This window comes from Balaenoptera borealis (genome assembly GCF_965194805.1).
Source record: "Balaenoptera borealis genome assembly, chromosome: 7".
NCBI classification, from domain to species: Eukaryota; Metazoa; Chordata; class Mammalia; order Artiodactyla; family Balaenopteridae; genus Balaenoptera; species Balaenoptera borealis.
The window spans coordinates 96,409,145-96,425,858 of record NC_138864.1 but is presented as its reverse complement, the minus strand read 5'-3'; the positions used below and the strand labels follow the sequence as shown (position 1 = coordinate 96,425,858).

The 16,714-nt window shown below is 38.5% G+C and overlaps 1 protein-coding gene across 4 annotated transcripts in view; it reads left to right on the top strand.

Annotated features, from left to right (window-relative positions):
• The window catches only part of TFEC (transcription factor EC), a 686,635-nt gene that overhangs the window by 270,013 nt on the left and 399,908 nt on the right, over positions 1-16,714 (top strand). For all 4 annotated transcript variants that reach the window (XM_082400103.1, XM_082400101.1, XM_082400100.1 and 1 more), the window contains one exon: positions 4,924-5,030. The gene's annotated coding sequence lies outside the window, so the exon portion shown is untranslated. The remainder of the gene's footprint in view (positions 1-4,923; positions 5,031-16,714) is intronic.

Sequence of the window (16,714 nt, the reverse complement as noted above, 5' to 3'; positions counted from 1 at the left end):
TTGTGAGTGAAAGGGGCACTATTAGTAACTAAACCTGGATAATTGGAGTAAGCTGAGACTGTCTTGACAAATTGGAATGTATGGTCACCTGGTATGTAGGGCAATGTGTGACGTCTGGTGTCTAGAACCTCAATTCTAATGCTTCTTTACCTGTGCAAAATTGGACATTTTCTAGTTCCTCCCTTAGATTATTACAGATGATCATTTTATGCTGTTGATAACAAATTTAGCAATAAGATAATTAATTTCCATATGACTCAGAACACAGCCCCCTTGTTAAGTAATATAGCTCCAGAACAGAATTTGTTGCAAAGAAAATGTTTTGTGCAAATTCTTTAAAGAAGTCTTTCAAGTGCATTTTTTTTTAGGATGCCACCACCCACTGTTTACAAAGAAAGTCTTTAAGGGAAGCAGCAGACCCCTCAGGCCATTTCTAGCAAAGAGATGTACATTTAGTACCAACAACACAAAAACACTGTTGTAACTACACCCAAACTGATTTTTACACCCAAACTGATTTTTGCACCCAACATATTTTTGTCTTCAAACTGCAGTCAGATTGCTGTGTTTCCCTTCTGTTTGTTTCACCACTTCCCTTCTAAATATTTTGCATCATCCTGGAGGTTTTCCCAAATGTGGCCTGCTCACTGGAGAGCCATATTCCTCTGACTTGTGGCATTAGGTTGTGTCGCCATGGCAAGGCTTGTTTATCATAAGGGGATACTTTATAGGATGGGCACCTCTCACAACAATTTCAACCTCTTTTCCTCCTCTTCTCCCACATGCTCAGATATTCTGAGACAGCAGCCCAGATATGGCTTTCTCTAATCATAAGTTGCATTCCTAGAGTGTGAACTTTTCTTTGCTCTGCTTTCAAGATAGGGAAATTTTTGGCTCTGTTTATTTCTTTCAAACTGGGCAGTACCCTCTTGACTGTTACGACTAATTCACTTGACAGGGCTGGAATCTCCTCATAGTTCTCTCCAGGTAAATCCCGTCGCTCAAACTTGTGGGGGGAAAAATGCCAGAGGGGGCAAAGGGTGACCTCGTGGTGGTCGCAGCCTATCCACTGGACAGAGGCCTCTGTTGACCATGGGGATTTTTTCCAAGAGAAGGAACGCTTAGTCAGAACCTGACAGTTCTTATACTCTCACATTCCTGCAGAGGAACCAGCTTGGGGAGAGATAAGAGCCCTGGGTTGACACCCTGATTATGCCTACCTTTTTATTTGTTAAATGTGGAAATTGACTTCATCCAATTAATAAGAGCAGGAAACAGTTTTTGTTTTCTCTTTGTAGGAAAACATGAAGTAACAGTTTTATCTTAATTTGTCAGGCATTGCCCAAGAGACTACAGCCATGTGGGCTGGTGGCCAAAAAATCTCTCTTAAGTCCCAAGTACTAACACCCAGATATAAAAAGAATGCTAATTGGTTTTCCAGCTGAAAAATAATAAGGTACTTGGTGCCAAAAATGCTGTATGGCATGGAAACCCCAAGTTTATACAATAGGGCCTGATTGCAATCTGGGGGCTCCATTTGTACTCATATGTAGAGCTAAACAAAGGGAGGTGTTTCGCTCCTCTGCCTTTGTAGAAAGCCTCTGCTCCAGATCTCAGCCTGGTGTTGCACCAGGCTTCCCACAGTCTTCCTGCCAAAGCTCCAAGTTTTTTCCTGGCTGCCATTCAGGAAAGTACAGCTCCGTCCGTAGGGTGGAAAGTTAAAAAGCCCTTGCCTGGATACGCCGAAATATATACAAACACTGCTTGACGTATGGAGCAGGCAGGTTTTGCACAGGCTGCTCCTGCCTGCATTCTAAGGGAAAAGAATGCAAGATTTTTAAAAGTCATTTTAGTAAAGCAATGGAGCTATTAGCTGGAAGAAAAAAGTATTTTTTAAAGCAAATTCAGCATTCCCCTTAAGCCCAACAATTAACTATCTTAGTTTCATTAGTAAAATATCAACGAATTTACAAGAGCCCATCCAGCTTGGGCCATTTTTAACTTAAGGACGTGTTTAGTATAAATAGGAAGATACTGAATGTAGAGAAGATCATTGGAAGTGACCTGGTGAGAGTCACTCTTGGGCTATTGGTACAGCTCAGGCTGGGGCTGGTACTCTGATGCATATTGGCTGATTGCTAGCCTTGCCTGTGGCTTCACACCTTGACTCCAGGTCTACATCACTGATGAGAAAGTGCTTGAATTGAAAGGATCTCTTAATACTTAGAACCCTACTCTAATTATTTCCAGTTGATGGTAAATACCACTGTTGAATTCACAGCATTTAACCAATATTATCCAAAATGCTTTTTAATTATAGTTAATACTAAAATACACTATTTTCTGTCACCAATAATGGTTATAGGCTATGACCATTACACTAGTCATGCATGTAAAGATGCAACTAAGTTTAAAATTTTGTTAAAAAAAGAACTACTTTGATAATAGAAGTAAAACATAGTCTCAAAATAACCAACTTTTGCCAAAGTATACAGAGAATAAAATAGGCTATAAGCGTCCATTGATGTGTAAAAAATGAACTGTTTTTAACAGAAACTGGCAAGCGTTGTCTGTTCCTTTCTATCAATGCTTTTTTCTTGTTTATTACTTTTTGGTTGTTTGTTATTATTAGTGCATTTCCCCTAGAGTAGTGGGACAGAATGGTATGTATTTAAGAATTTAGAAAGCATTTATTTAAAAGTACTGGGCATCAGGATTTTTTACGTGCAGGAGAAACTAAGGAGTAGAAGACCATTGAATTAGTATGTCTGACCTTTAATCAGGTTCATCCCCACCAAGCTAAATTAATTTTCCAGTGCTCCTCTTCCTTAAGCGTAGGCTTCACCTTTGGTACGTTTCTGCTTCTGTGACTTTGTGCTTGCTCTTTCCCTCACCTGGAGTGAGCTCTTTTTCCCCCTCCATCTTTTAGGTCCCAGTTCAGTTCCCAACTGATCTGTAAAGCCTCCCAGACCACTCCTCAACCCTTTAGTTTCCCATTTATCTGAACTCTTATTGCTCTTACTGTTTTCATGAGACAAGAGAAGGATGTGGAGGGTTCACAGATCACGTGGGAATCAAATTGGGACCCAGAATATGAAGAGGAGAAAGGAGCATTTTTTATTGCAAGTAGCAGAGACTCAATCAACTAGCTTAAAATAAGGAGAAGGTATTATAAACCTACAGCATCCAAGAAATGGGCCTTGCAGGGTATGCACTGGAACCTGTCAGAAACCTAGACAGCTCTCTCTCTCTCTCTCTCTCCAGTTCTCAGGATCATACAGTACCCCTCTGACTCTTTCCCAGGAATATCTACTTTCGTACTCTTCCCTTTTCTCTCTGCCTTACCATTTCAGTTTTCTTACAGATCAACTACCCCCAAATGACTGAATTAGACTTTTGGGATCTTAATTCCAAACTTTCAGAGATTTGGTTGTCTTATCTTGAACTGTATATCCATTCATTTAATCAGTGTTGTTAGCAGAGGCAATGATTTTTGGTACAGACAGCTGCCTAAGCCCATTCCTGTGGCAGCCTGTGGGTAAAGTTTCAGGGAAGGGGGAAATGAGTAGATAGGCATAAGATAAGTTGTAGTGCTTCTTTAAGGCAGATTCCTTAAGGGCAAGGAATAGATTACTACGTGCTTACTTTCATTACTGTGTTTAGCACGGTGCTGTTCATCCACCACAGTGATTCACAACGCTGGCTGCACAGTAGAATCACCTGGGGAACTTTTAGAAGCATTTCCATGTCCAGTCCTCCCCCTTGCCACCACCAGAGATTCTGATTTCATTTGTGGTGGATATGGCCCAGACACCTGACATCAAGGACTACTGTGCTTTCCAGATGCCAGACTTATTTTTACTGAGGTCAGGGCCATTGAAAATATTACTCCTATAGGTGAAAAAGTGATTACCCTCATAACTAAAACATGGTAGAAATTCAAGAGCTGTTAAATAGCTTAAAATTCTTGCTTGGCTTAGCAGAAGGGTAACTATAGATTACATTCATGTTGTCTTAAGTAGGGTGAAAACCAGTAATATTGGTAACTTTAGAAAGAGACATAAAAAATTTTGATTTTACACTTTTTATTTTCCCCCATTCCTGTAACTGATTTCATTAGATCGTCAATGGTTATTTCTGCAAGGTTTTTTGACTATGTAATTCAGTACATCTACAAAATGCAGTCCTATTCCTGGATTCTTTGAAAAAAAGGTCTCATATAACTAGGAAAATTTAAGATTTAATAGTAAATTCTGACATGATGACAATTCAGAGTGCCACTTGGATGATAATTGTTTTGTTTTTCAGTGGTAACTCTGAAATTGGCATTTGATTAATTTGGACTGAGTAAAGTTTACCTCCAGAATAGCAAGGAGCAGGTTTATTGCAGGCACTATATAGAGATGCCTTTTCAGTGCACTCTTTGTAGTATCCTTGGGGTTGCTAAGGTTTGCCTTGAGCTTTAGAACCATAGTTGTGATGACTAGTTGGAGAATTCCAGGGGAATAGTTTTTGGAGTTCTTCAGTATGATTAGTGAAACCAAGGAGTATAGTCCAAGCTTTCAAGTAAATTGACTCAATTACTGTGTCCTGAGGAAATCACACTGTACTTCCTGGCAGTTGCCTCTGAGACCGCTTTAGGACATTTGTTAACAACTTCTAGAAGTCAAGCCACCCCAATCTTATGAACACATTGGGCATTGATTTATGTATAGAATGTGATTCATGGATCTTTACATTTCCTACCCCAATTTCCTTCTCTAACAGGGAGCCATTTTGCCCAATTCATCTGAGGTACTGCTAAGGAAGACCTGGTAACATTGACCTCTTTGGTAAAGAGTCTAGAGAGAGAATACTGTGGAAGACATCTTTACCAAGTTTTGACTGAGCATAATCCGACTCAGTTTCCTTCTTGTGTTACAGCACAGACCAGTGCAGTACTGACACTTCGTTATCCCAGAGCATATTGTCCTGCCTGGACCCTCTGGATGTGAGGACCCCTTCATGGAATTACCATCGTATGTCCAATGGTAAGTAATGTGAATTGCGATGCTAGTTCTTAAGCTTCCTTTGGGGGTGATATGAATGGTTTACCCCTTTTCTTGCAAGATATCAGCTTTACCTGGAAAGGAGCAGAGATGCCACTCTTGTAGGCTAAACAGGGTTTGGTGTGTCTGCACTGAGTGGCAGGTAGTCTGGAGTACACATTGCTGTGCAGCAGACCCTGGTGACCAGCTTGGCAAGAAAGCTGTGCTTGATTGATGTGCACAGGAGGTAAGCAAGAGGTTGTGTCCTTACTTTCTATGAACTCTACAGTCTTGTCTGTATAGCTGCTTCTAGGACCTTTGCCTATGTGAGATTTGATCCTAAGTCAGATGGTCCAAAGAGAAGTCGTTAAAGGTTTCTTTGTAAACTCCTTCTCTAACACTATTCTGCTATACATCATCAAAGTAGTCCCTTGAATTATAAAGTACACAGATGGCACAAATCAGAACTGTAAACATTTTGCTACTTCTGTATTGAAAATCTAAATTTGAAAAATTTGACCCTCACTGATGAGGACTATACTTCTGTTATCCCACAAGACTGTCAGTTATGCTTATGAAGCAGGAACAACATAGTTGAATGTAAATTATATTGTGCGCTCCACAAACTTTCAGAACAACATGCTTTTTCTTTTAAGGACTTTTGATTTTGTTGCCTCAAGATATGAATTCTTGTCATCATGTGATTCCCAGGCAGCAAATTTCTGAGCAGAAAACGTTCAATATGCCCCCTGAACAGCATTTTAAAGGCAGGACATTAAAGTGGAGGTTTGAGTCAGTTGATTTCCAGAATTATTTGTTGTTTTCCAGCTTAATTTTGAAGAAGAGCTCCCCATTATTTTCTTCCTGTCTTCTTCTCTCCCTCTCTCCCATCCTCTCTTCCATGCTTTCTTTCTTTCCTGTCCTTCCTTCCTCCGTCCTTCACTCCCTGACTTCATTTTTCTTTCAACAAAAATGTTTGAGTTATCTATATTACGATGGGCTTTTTCTGAAAATACAAGCATTAAAATACTATCATGATCCTCAGGAAACTTTCTTCTTGGTCGGGAGGGAGTGGAGAAGTAAACATGAGAAGCATCCTATCTGATAAGAATTATATCCACGGTGTCGTGGGGAAAGGTAGTTGGATACATAAGCCATTCTGGATGGAGCCAGGCAGTCTGGGATGGGAAGTTGTAGGGTTAGGAAAGGTATCCTGGAGGAGACAACTTTGAGTCTCTTTGGGAAGTGGAAGAGAACCTGTTTCAAGATGTGCGGGTGGAGAAAAGAAGGAGACAAATAACTGGGCATAAAGGCAAGAGAATATGGGGCATTGAAGGAGTGGCAAATAGTTCTGTGTTACTGAAATGTAAGGGATGCGGGGTGGGGGTGGGTGGAGGACAAGAAGTGACTCTAGTGAGGTTGGAAGAAACTAAATCAGGAATAGCATTACATTTTTGTTAAGGATTTGGAATTTTCCTAAAGAAGTGTGGACACATTAGAGAATTTTAATGATTAGATTTTCCTGTTACCTAGATCATTCTAGTGATATGTGGAACAAAGACTGATGGGTGAGACTGAAGGCGAAGAGACCTATTAGAAAGATATTGGCTGTAGTCCAGAGAAGAAATGATGAGGGTCTGACCTAAGGCAATGATAGTGCAGTAGAGAAGAGGATATAGACTGAAAGAATTTGAAAAGGCACAATTGACAGGACTTGTACTTAAATAGATTTGGTGAAAAAGAAAACACAAGGCCTTCATCAATTAGGTCCTTATTGCTGCAAAGACCATCTATTCCAAACACATCTAAAGTTACTGGAGAGTCAACCAGAGGAATTCAAACTGAACAACGGCAGCCAATATGACTATTGAACTCATAATCCCATGATACACGTATCATGCACACTCTATGTCACATGCTTGCTGAAGACCATGTTGGAGATTCCCTCAAGTTAACTTTTAATTTTTCTCATGAAAAATCCTCTCTAAACAACTGTTGTAGATATCACAATTCATCTTTCTAGCATAGAGCCTCAGGATTATCTTTCATATACTTTTCCTTCTATAGGTAATTTGTTCTTTTTCAGACTCTATCATAAACTATGCCTATTAAACAATTATTTCCATAACAAAGACACCTGTTTAGTGAGTCATGGCAGCCAGCATAATTGACCTACTGACAGAACTTCCCTTTTTTTCATGTTTTTTGCTCTTCAATGAATTAAAACTAATTAAAACAAAAACTGAAATATTATTTTAGTTTCTAAATTGCCATGTTACCTTTATTGATTTACTTTCTTCTCATTCTGCAAGAGCAGATGTCCACATGTGGTGGTGAAGTCTGCCACTGCCACTGAACTCTTGTTAGCTATTCTTCTTGAGCCCTGGAGAGTTTCCATGTTCAGAGTGACCAGCTGTGGTGAGCAGGAGGGGCATGCAGGCAGGAAACATGGTAATGGGTCACAGGACTGTCTGGGGAGAAGCTAAGCCAATTACAAGTTTTCCTTTGTGTAGAGAGAATGGTGGCAGTGACTTATCACCCCCACTCTAAAACCCAAGTTGTAGTTGTCTAGAGAAATGGAACAATGAACCTGAGAAGGACTATGGCTTCTTTCTCATTTATTAAGAAGTCAGAATTTGTACAGCTGTAATATAGCTCTGAACATGGGTGTAAGAAAGGAAAGGCTACTGCACACCAGAATGGCTGTTGGGAAGCTCAGAGCCTAAGTCTAGGCTCTTGTTCTAAATTTTGCTGCCTTGAATCTAACATATCTTACATATAACTCTTAGCCAGCTCAGTTATCTGTTTTCCAAGCCCAGAAAAGATTAGAAGCAAATTAAAGGCAGGCATTCTGGCAGAAACACACAGATTTGAGAGCTAACAACTTGATAGCGAGGGAAAAGCCTAAAACTGGAAAGTAGGTACAGAATTGTGTTCTGCATTATAACACAGTGTAAAAAAAGACAGATAAAATTATGGACCACTGCTATCAAGGAAAATTAAGCTATGACTTGTGTTTTTTATTTGGAACACAGAAAGATTGCCGTCAAAATTTGTTAAAATAAACAGAGCTTAGGAAGTCAAAGGTTTTCATTGCTCAAAGAATTAGTTAACATAAAACATATTTCCTTCTCCTATAGCTTCTGCCATTAAACCTTGCAGAGAAGTCACAAAGAGACCATGGAAATGAGTGTCTCTCTTTTATGAGCATTCTCAAAACTGTCCACCTCACTTTCTCGTTACAACCTTACTTCCTCTCTTATGTGCTATCCTCACCTTTTTTTCCTGCCATTTGTACACATCAATATTCTATATTTCCTTAGCTCTTGTGTTGGTAGTTGAGAACCTAATTGCTATGGTTTGAATATTTGTGTCCTTCAAAAATGCATATGTTGGAATCCTAACCCCTAAAGATGGTGATATTGGATGTGGGACCCTTGGGAGGTGCTTAAATCATGAGAGTAGAGTGCCTCATGAATGTGATTAGTGCCTTGTAAAAGGAGCTCCAGAGACATCCCTAGCCTTTTTCACCATGTGAGGATGCAGTGAGAAGTCTGCATCCCTGAAGAGGACCCTCACCTGATTATACTGACACCCTCTTCTTGGACTTCCAGCCTCCAGAACCATGAGAAATAAATTTCTGTTGTTTATAAGCTACTCAGTCTGTGATATTTTGTTATAGCAGCTCTAATGGATTAAGATACTAATCATTTTCCAAATGGTCAAAAATGGTAAACGAAATCATTACTGTTATTCTCTTTGTAACTAATTTCAACTCTTTTCAATATTTAATTTGTCCAGAATGAATTGTTGCCATGAAAGCCAAAGAATGAAAAACAAACAAAACAATTCTCAAACATTTACAACTTTTACATAGAATATTAAAATACTGAGAGATAAAAGACTTGAATTTCAAGTGTTATAATAATTATTAATAACTTGGTAAACTAACTCTGCCAGAACAGATAAAGCTTCATTCTATATTAAAAAGCAACACCCTCACCAATTCTCATAAATTATATCGCTCCACTTTGTAGCAGGTATTTCTACTATAGATTTGTGGTTGAATTTTAAGTTAAAGTTAATATATCAGTTTACTCAGAAATCATAATTCTGTAGAAACAAAGCACTCAACTTAAAGTTGCAAATATACTCTTAGAAATGACTCAACTCTTCTGGAATGAATGTTTGTATGTGTGACCCTTGTGTTGGAGATGCCTGGAGCAGAGGGACTGTGATTAATTTATATGGGGATCACTCTTTTATTGGGTTGAGTTCCTACTTAAAAGTCTGGGAAAAAAATCTCTTCACTGGTCAGTCAGTCCAGGAAATTGTCATCAGCTTCCATATTTGGGGGTTTAACCAATGTGACAACATATCAGAAGGAAGTCATATCAGAGAAAAGAAAGCTAACAAGTAATGTAGTTAGTTACTGGTTACTCCCAAGTGACATACTCAATGCCTTCGTCTGCAAGCTCTGTCCAGAGGGTTTTCTAACCCTAATCCAGGGTTTCTCACCTCAGCATCATTGGCATTTTTGACTGAAAACTTCTTTGTATTGTGGGGGCTATCTTATGCATTTTAGGATGTTTAGCAACATCTCTGGCCTCTACCCATAGATGCCTGCAGCATCTCCTGGTACTGACAACCAAAAATGTCTTCCTACATTGACAAATGTTCCGTGTGTGTGTGTGTGTGTGTGTGCGTGTGTGTGTGTGTGTGTGAGATAGAGAGGTAGAAGAGAAGGCAAATTAACCTCAGTTGAGAATCACTGCCCTTACCATAATGCTACCCCTTGACTTAACACCCTTTTATTGCTCTTGAAACATAATATCCCAGAAAAGTTTCTGCTGTCCACTGAGATAACAAAAGGGATACTGTTCTCTAAGCTGTTCCACTTGATTGTAACTCTATTCATTACCTGTAAGATATCCTGGTTGCATTATGCCCAAGGTACCCAGGTGGGTATTTTATATCTCCTCACAGAACAGCATACTTCTCTTGTCTCATTTTTTTTCTTTTCTTTGGACTAAAGTCTTTTTGCAACTGATCCTGCACCTAGTTAGGCTTACCTGTGTAGGGTGACCACGCATCCTGGTTTATCCAGATCAGTCCTGGAGCATGCCTGTTAACCAGGCATCACTATTAATAGAACCCAGTCAATCTCAAAGTGACCCGGTTTGGATGATTAATCAAAGTCACCTTTTTATGCTACTTTGGAAGAAATTATTCCTTTTAATTTTACCAAAAAAGAGTGGGATAAAATTCAGTTTAAAATAGAATGTATGAGAAAGTAATTTACCTCTTCCCCCACCCCCTGCCCCATTTTCTTATCCCATTAACCTGAAAAGAAAATCACTTAGGATGGAAGAGTGCTCGTGAATAGATCCAAAAGTTTGAACACATTCCAAGGCAGAAGCATCTAAATACTTAACTGATAGATGAATCAGAATGGAGCTGGAATCAGGATACAACTTGCAGTAGAGAAGGTGGCCTCCAGGCTGTAGCCCTTCTTTCTGACAGGTCTCTGTAAGTTTTCCTGACCCCTGAGCAGCTGTTCTGCCAGGCAGAATTGGGAAAGAGTAATTAATTGAAGGACTATCTGCCGCAGACCGGCTGCAGAAAGCTAGAAGTTCCTGGTGGTGAGGGGTAAGGAACTGAAAAGCACCAGTATGGGGTCAGAAGGGCCAAGACAACTGATGGTTGCAGGGCTAGTTTATTCAAAGAGCATGAATGTATATATAGGTTTAGTACGGAACGAATACCAGACAACAAATCAGCAAACCTTGTATTTCCACATAATTCTGTCGCCACTATCTATGCGCCATTATCTATGCGCCATTATCTATGCATCACTATCTATGCATCACTATCTATGCGTCAGCATGCCTTATGGGCCGTTCTTTGGAGATACAGACTTCCCCCTCAGGGCAGCACGTCCTTCTTCTGGGGAGCAACCAGGGGCTCTTAGATCCAGAGCAGGCACCTGGAACGAAACTGGCCGCAAGCCATTTTCCTTTTTTACGCTCAATACCGCAGCGTCAGGAGTGCATACCAAGAAAGAGACAAGCAGTTCTCCGCAAAGCAGAAAGCTGAATAAGCTTACAGCTTGGGGGCCACCACAACTATCCATGGAACAGCTAACTGAGTTGCAAGTCTTACCAAATGTGGATTTTTTTTTTTTTTAATGTGTGCCATCTTTCTACTCCATGGCTATGTATTATTTTTACCTTGATGAATGCTATATGTGTTTCACCAAATGTACAGTATACTCCATTTAGAATGTGTATTTAATGCACTTAGTTATGACAGAAAAGTATTTTAGTATGCAAAAAATTGGAAGCTTTTAACCCATCCCCTTCAGCCCCTATCTAAATCAGAGGACTGATCTCCAAAGAAATTGACAAATCATCCCAAGTCTTACAGCTTCTAATATGGATTTTGGCACCTCAGAACAAAATGTGGGATGATAGGGAACTCAACTTGCATCACTTTCTCCCCCATTCCCTACTAAGGTATAGACACTACACACAATGGAGAGACAGAACTCCTGAAGAAACCCATACCAACTATATATACTAATTTAGTTTTTTGTCAGCCAGTATGAATGGCCAACTGTGGACCAACAATTATTAAGGAAAATCAATAACGCAAAAGGCATAATACAAATGAAAAAACAGAATAATTGGCTACAAAGGAAACAAAACAAGTGAAAAAATTAAAATTATTATTAGTATCTTCAGGAATATCGGACTAGATGTTGCAATCATAAAATAAGCTTAGGTTGCTATAGAGGATGAGCACTTAGGGAATAAGCAAGAGATTTTGGAATCAGTTACCCAAATGTAAAAAGTGAAAGGAAATAGTAGAAGATAAAGTCAGTTAAATATCTCAGAATATAGAGCAAAAAAGATATAAAAGTTAAATATAGAGAACCAATTTAGCACAGTGAGCACCTATTAGAAGTTCTAGAAAGAGTGAACAGAGAAAACGGAAGAATGAAAATGATCAAGGATGTAATAGAGGAAAATTATCCAGAGTTGAAAAAAGACACAAGTCTGAAATTTGAAAAAGGCCACAAAGTGCTAAATGGGATCAATGATAAAAAGCCCCACCTGGACTTATCCAAGTAAAATTTCAGAAATTTAAAGACTTTAAAAGAATACACAGAGAAAGAGCATACTATTCACTTCTATAGTAAATAATATTGCTAAAATCATGACATTGTAAATGCTGCTTATTGTTTTCCAGCTTCAATGAATCACCTATAGACAAGGCTTTAAAGATTAATTATAGATATGCAACAATAAAATGTAAATATGATTGGGGCACCTATGTGAATCCACATAGGCTGTGCACTGCCAAACTCTAAGAGGCACCATCCTCAAAGGAGGCAACAGCACAGCAGCCCTAACTGTTAAAATCCTTGCTGAAAGTAAAGATGCTATAGGGATGGAGAGAAGGAGCAATGGAGGTGAAGGCAGTGTTGAGACTATATGCAGGGCCTAAAGTTGAAACAAGGAATAGAGGTTTGGAATATTATTTAACAGTTATTGAACTATAGAAAGGCTAAAAGAGTGTGTGTGTATTTGTGTATATATGTGTGCATAAAACAAAACTCAGGAGAAAGGACAGATGAGGAGCAGTGTGTTTGCTGAATGTCTTCTGTTGGGCAAAGTCCAACAATATCACCTAAACTTGATTGATCAGAAAATGCAAGTATGAACATATCAGTCAGAGTGGAGAACACAGAGGAAACCATCAGAACTAAAAACGGAAACTCTGGAAAGTGGTATAAGTGGCAGCAGGTAAGCCAGGAAATGTAACTTTTCTTTTAATTCCATTTGAATTTGTTCTATATATGTATGTTGTTAAATTAGTTAAACAAGGGGACTGTTAGACCTGAGGTGGCTCTAATGCCATGGCGGCCTACATGTGCAAATCAAAATCTAAGCCAGTAAATGCCTTGAGGTGATGGAATCAAAATACTAAGGACAACCAGTCACAGCCAGCCAACTAGGCTTTAAGTTATAGTCAATCAATAATTTCCTTTCTTTGCTTCTGCACTTTCTCTATGTAATTCATTCCCCTGGGTCCTGTCAGGCGGAGTGCTGCTAATCACGTCCAATTTGGTGTTGCCTCGTTGGAATTCTTTTATGCTCAAATAAACCCTTAAAATGTTTAATATGATTCAATTATCTTTATCAATGTATTATTTGGTAATAATAATGGAGGCGGAGAATGGGGGGAAGGGGACGTCAGTCTGGTTTTTTTCACATCATCAACAGTCACCCAGTTGCCAGTGACTTTGTAGAGGGGCATATGCAAATGGTACAAAAATCAAATAGATCCCAAATCACTTCAGATTTACTATACCTCATGTTTTTTTGACCCTGATGAAGTTGAGGCATGGGGTACTATTTTTGTATTATAATTTTGTGGACAAATTATCAATGGATCCTATTTCCCACGGGGTATAGAACTCCTTTTTCCCTTTGGATATTGGTGAATTTATCTACTGCAGATATAACTTACTATGAACACTTCAAGATCTTTATTACATAGTGATTCTTCAAATATAAAACACATACATTTTATTTGAGCCTCACCAAAATTATGTGACAATTCAGGGCAGGCCTTACTATTTCCATTTTATCGATAGAGTTGAGTGAAGTTAAGAAGCTTGTCTTAGGTCACTGAGATGGATGGGGAAAGAGCCCACACTCAAACTGTCTCCCTTCCCCTACCCAACATGGTTTCTTAAGGGGTAGGGAAGATTGAATAATATTAAAACACACAGGCAGCTTTTTAAAAATATCAAAAACACATTATCACGGAGGAAGAAAGAGCCACCCAAAACAGGAAATCCTTGTGAATGCCTCAGCTGTAATCTTCCTCACCCTGAACTCTTTTTCAAATTGAACAATATAGTAGTTAAAAATTTATCCTGCAGAAAAAGCTACTGAAAGACACTAAATGTGAAGAGAAGTAAGTTAGAGGAAGAAAAGTAAAAAGCTTTCCTTAAAATCTGTAATTTAATATAATTTAATAATATAATTTAATTTAACATTTAATTTCTGTGCCAATCTCAGTACTTGCCTATGTCTTATGAAGCATCATCTGACTTAAAATTAAAAATTGGTTGTAATGGAGATTTTAAAAAACAGTATAGGATTAATCTACCTCCCTCCCTTCCCATATTCATTAGCCTTTTCTTCCTATGCTCAGTATCTGTGCAAAAATGGGGATGGAGGAAAGGAGTAGGGGGTGTGGGAAAAGCGGGAGGGTGTTGAATAGGAAATGTAACTTATCTTTCATACCATTTGAATTTGTTTAATATATGCATGTATGGAGGGAAGTGATTAAACCATAGGTAGGAGCATGCAGACACTGATGGATCCTTTTCCATAATGCTGTCTGATTCCCTTAAAGTTAAAATCTTATTAGAAGACCACGAATCTAATCAGAAATTTCAGATAATATTCTGTTTCTGTTTTTCTATTAGAGATTTGAAGCTCTGCCTTCATAACATAGAACCCTTGACTTAAATTGAACATAAAAAATTTTAAAGCAACTCCAGTTGCAGTACATTCTCTTTCTTCTGTGTGAATGTTTGATGAGATTTGTCCAAATTCTGGTTCTTCCCACATAGACTCAGTTTCTATCCACTAGAACAAGGTGACCTGCCAAACTAGAAAAGACAAAACGCTGTACTCACAGAAATGTTTTTTCTTTTATTTCTAAACAAGTTAAGTACAAAGGCCATCGATAAGAGTGATTTTAACAACCTTGTTATCAGTTTGTAGTGAGGCAATCCCTCTTCCTTCCTCCCCTACCCACACACCCCTAATCATAAAACCCTCACCCAAGAGAAATATTCTACAAAACTTTTAAAGATATACTTGTTGGTTTGAGTGTAGATATTAATTCTTGGAATTACTTTGGATTTGGAGTGCTTAACTAAATTGTTACTGAAGTATACTCTTTTTTTCTTGACAATTACCATTGCAGACAAGGCAAAATGATTCTTAAATTGGTACCCGGCCATAAAGAATTCAAATGTAATTTAGCTTAAAGCCTTCACTGACTGTTTCAATCTCAGTGACGTAAAGAGATGTGTTTGGATCAGGAAGTAATTTACATTACTGGTGTTTAATTGGCCTGATGGGACATGTATAATCAGGAATTATATAACTTTCATTGCATCCACATTTATCAAATACAAGTGAAAATAATAAGGCTTATTTCTTCCATAGGTTTCAGTGTCTTTGAAAAAAATGGACTATCAATTGCTGCTGTAATAGAACAACACGATTCTATTATTTTCAAAAATCTGGAGTGAGATTAATAGTATCATTTAAAAAAATCTAAAGTGCTTTTACTAAAGGCCAAAAGAGTATAAATTTAAGAAGGGGGAGAGAAAAATAGTTCAATATTTTTTCTGTATCACATATGTCAGTATGAATGTCACTGTCTTTCAGATTTCTTCTTCCCTGAATTGGTATTGATGACAGAGATTCTAAGATTTTTGTAGTCCACCAATTAAGACCTTTTCGTTCATTTCTTTGAAAAGGTTGAGAGTGTTTAATGAAATATATTATTTTCTTCTTCCTTTAGTAACTATTTTCTCAGTACTATGTATTACTCAGATGATGCTGGAACCTCCTACTGGGCAAAATTTTGAACACTGCAGATCAAAGCCTTTCATAATGACATGCATGTGTCTTTCACCTAGGAAGAGCTGATTATCAGGTACCATGAAGGCTCTGAGATGTTACTTTACCTGCATGTTAACAAGTTAGCCTGCCACAGTTCCATGATGCTGGCAGAAGACACAAAGCTCCTGGTTCAGAGAAAGGACATTGTTATGGCACAGCAGGCAGCATGAGATGTTTGCATTGATTCTCCCTTGCCTGAGATTCCCATGGGTTTGATATAAAGAGGCCTAGGTGGATGCTGTTTATGCAGTGGTGATCTGTCACAGCTGAAAAACTCCAACCTTAGTGAACTTAACTCTTTTAATGGGAAGTAATCAAATTTACCTGACTTTTGCTCTGGGGGAGAGACACTCTCTTTATTATAACAGACAATTAGCAAAGGTGCTCTGTGATCCAGAGGAAGACCTGTCTCCGTCTTCCAAGGCTGTTAACCATACAAACATTCTGGAAAAGATAAAGTCAGTCAGTGCCACTGCTCACAAGACACGGAGAAAATTGAGAGACCTGTACAGAATTGTCTCCCAACACTGGTAACCAATGTGGTATGACTTCAGGGGACTGGCTGGTATGTGAACCAGCTGATATATGAATATTGAATTTAGCTGATTTTATCTTAGCTTCATCCCTTCAGCAGATAATTTTTATATACACCCCACATTTTCCTTGCATCACCCTTCCTCTAATACATTACCTAGGGTTGTGTGTTGTCATTACCAGTGTCCCATTAGTCACTGTTTCAGCAACCATGGTGGCTTGGCTTACTACAAATTTTTATTCGTACCCTATTTTTATTCCCATTTTCTTCATTCTGCAGAATATACTACACAGTGAACTTTATGAACATTTTGATATTTTCTTTGCGCTTTTCTTCTCTCCAATCATATGACTTGAGATAGTTGAAGACATGAGGCATATTAGCACTTATATTTCTTCTTTTATCTCTTTAAATAATGAAGCCTAGATTCATAT